The 2,748-nt window shown below is 56.4% G+C and overlaps 1 pseudogene; it reads right to left on the bottom strand.

Annotated features, from left to right (window-relative positions):
* Nucleotides 1–1,583: 1,583 nt before the first annotated feature.
* LOC144251740 (DNA-binding protein inhibitor ID-4 pseudogene) lies at nucleotides 1,584–1,991 on the bottom strand (annotated as a pseudogene).
* Nucleotides 1,992–2,748: the final 757 nt, after the last annotated feature.

The raw sequence follows: 2,748 nt of genomic DNA, 5'->3' as shown, positions 1-2,748 counted from the left end.
CCATGGTTCTAATCAATAAAGCTAATAACATTTTAGCAAAATGTCATGGTTTATAATTGCAAGAAACCGTAGGGTCTGAAGGATGCGACTGAGGGCAGCCCTAGAAGGATTCACTCTGGAGCGGGCCAATGACTCTGGGCTTAGGAAGAGCAGTGGAAGGGCTTCCTTCCTCAGCAAGCTGCAGGGTGTGGGTGGGGCCCTGCTGAGACCCTAATGCTAACTGCTGCACTGATTAACATGTGTGTAATTCAAGTGTGCCGACTAGAAAGGCAAGGCCAGTTTTATTTGGCTGTGCACTACTATGAAACAGTTCCTTGGAATCTCCCTTATATACCTTTTAGGGTTTTGTACTAGTTTCCCCTGGACAGAGTCCTGCACTTTCTTGAAGCTACTGCTTCCTGACCTCGAAGACACTGAAGAGTAGGGCAGCTTTTTTTTCCTTTCAAAGGAGCCCTTTCTGAGCCCCATTTTTCACCATATGGTAAGAAACACTGTAAATAATTGAGGTGATCCATCAAGAGACCCATTCTTGACAATGAAAAATCACATAACTCAGTAAAAGTCAATTAAAAACCACAAATTTAAGAACCTTTTGCTCAGTGAAGATTTATTGTCATAGAAGGCATCTAATACAATAGGTATTGGGGAGTCAAAATTCTTAAAAGTTCTAAAAATGCAGTTAAAGCTTGACAATAGAGTAGGGTTTATACAATAGCAGAATATATGAGTTCTTTGAAATGAAAAGGTATTTTTTTTCTTTCCAGCTTCACCATAAGATGTTTGAGATGTGAGGATTTTATAACAACCTTAGAAGTAATGTCCACTGTGTGGGGTATTTACATTCTTTCCAGGGTTTCAAATGACTCTTACTCTTTGGTTGTGCCTATACAATGAAAGTCTACAAATTAAGAAAAGTCAGGAGTTTTTTTTTCCTTTGTGTGAACCTTCCCGCTGCAGACTTGCTGGCACCACCGACCAAACTCAAGACGTGCTCCATCAACAACCCAAACAAACCACCAGGTCAGACAACACGCAGCCCACAGCTGGAGCGGCGCCCAGAAGGTAGCGAGGGCCTCTGGGAAGCTCAGAGCGTGGACCTGCCCGCGCCCCTCTTTACGGATGTCAGGCTTCGCGGGGGAGCCCGGGAGGCGTCCAACGCCCGGGAGGTTGCCCTCCCTAAGAGGTGCTGTCGCCATGCTTATTCACCCATCCGGCCTGGAACAGCAACCAAACACCAAGGGAAAGGTTAGCAGGTACAAACTCTCCTCAAGGTCCTGGGCGTCCTCTGACACCAAGCTGGTGCGCTGAGCCCCCACCCCAGGCTGCAGCCTGGGGAGACCCCTCCGCTGGACTTGACAGCACAGGGGTCGCGAAGCCCCAAGTCCTGCCTGGCGCGTTCTCCCTGATCTGTACTTATCAGGCTAGCTGGCAGCAGGCTGCCCCAGGTGCCTGGAGAAGGAGCTGGGGGCTGTCATTCTCTCCGCGGACCTCCACTCCGAAGAGAGGGAACGCCCGCTCCCCGCCACCCCGCCACCACCCTCCTGCATCCCCTGTGGCATTGTCCCCAGCCGCCACCAGGCCTCTTACCGGCCGGTATTGAACGCAGTGAGCAGGGTCCGGAGGCGGCACTGCCGGACAAGTTCAGGCACGGGCGGTGGTGGCTGTCTCAGCAGAGCTGGGTGCGTCTCCAGCGCCAGCTGCAGGTCCAGGATATAGTTGATAACATGCTGCAGGATCTCCACTTTGCTGACTTTCTTGTTGGGCGGGATGGTGGGCACCAGCCTCCGCAGGCGACTGTAGTAGTCGTTCATATCGCACTGCAGGCACAGCGACAGCTCGTCGGCCGCCGCCTCGGCTGCCTTGCAGTGCGCTGCCGCCACAGTGGTCGCGGCAGCCGAGCCGCCCAGGCTGTGGCCATGTTGGGCCAGATAGCGCAGCGCCAGCTCCCCGCTGCCGCAGCCCGAAGGGCGCACCAGACTCACCGCCTTCATCGCGTGCGCCCTGCACCCTGTGCGAAAGGACTTGATGGGGCGTGCAAGGGAGGTAGGCAAGATCCGCTTGGCCCCCGCCTGCGGCCGGCTCCTCTCCCCTTGCTTTCGGGCCCAGCGCACTCGGGGCTCCCTGCGATCTGAGCCCAACAATTGATGGAAAGGTCGCTCAGGTTTTGCGAGGGGAATCTCTGCTCAGTGGGCGACACTGGGCCCGAACCAAAAGACAAGAAAAGTCGGAAGTACCGGTGGAAAAGTAGCCCACCTGGGCCCCCTTGTTACTCCCTTCGGAGCTGAGACTAAGCGGGACCGCCGTCGCCACCGCCGCGCTCCCCTAGCCCAAGAGCTCCCCACTCAGGCACCGACTCACTACCGCGCCTCCTCCACTGCGCTCTCCCCCTGCCCGCAGTGCAGCTGTATTTATTGAGCCACGTCCCCAGGGGGCGGGGCGAGCGCGTGGGCCTGGTAGCTGCGCAACTGGAGGGATCTGGGTCCCGCGCGCAGGCTGGTGCGTAGAGGGAGGTGGCGAGGGTGGGGGCTTTGGGAGGTGCTGGGAGGCGGGGAGCCGGGCAACCCCAGCGGCGGGAGGGGTGGGGAGTGGGGAGTGGCCCGCTAATCAGGAGGGCAGTGCCACCTCAGGGAATGACGCTTGGGCCAAAGGGAAGAGCACTCCATTCCATCAACGCTGTGGGTTGGGGTTCTGACCAAAGAGTGCAAGGTGGGAGTCAGGGCAGGCTGGTGTGTGCCCAGGGGAGGGGAA

The sequence above is a fragment of the Urocitellus parryii genome, unplaced genomic scaffold (assembly GCF_045843805.1).
Source record: "Urocitellus parryii isolate mUroPar1 unplaced genomic scaffold, mUroPar1.hap1 Scaffold_183, whole genome shotgun sequence".
In the NCBI taxonomy this organism is placed as follows: domain Eukaryota; kingdom Metazoa; phylum Chordata; class Mammalia; order Rodentia; family Sciuridae; genus Urocitellus; species Urocitellus parryii.
The sequence above is the reverse complement of the archived record's forward strand: the minus strand, read 5'-3'. Positions and strand labels throughout refer to the sequence as shown.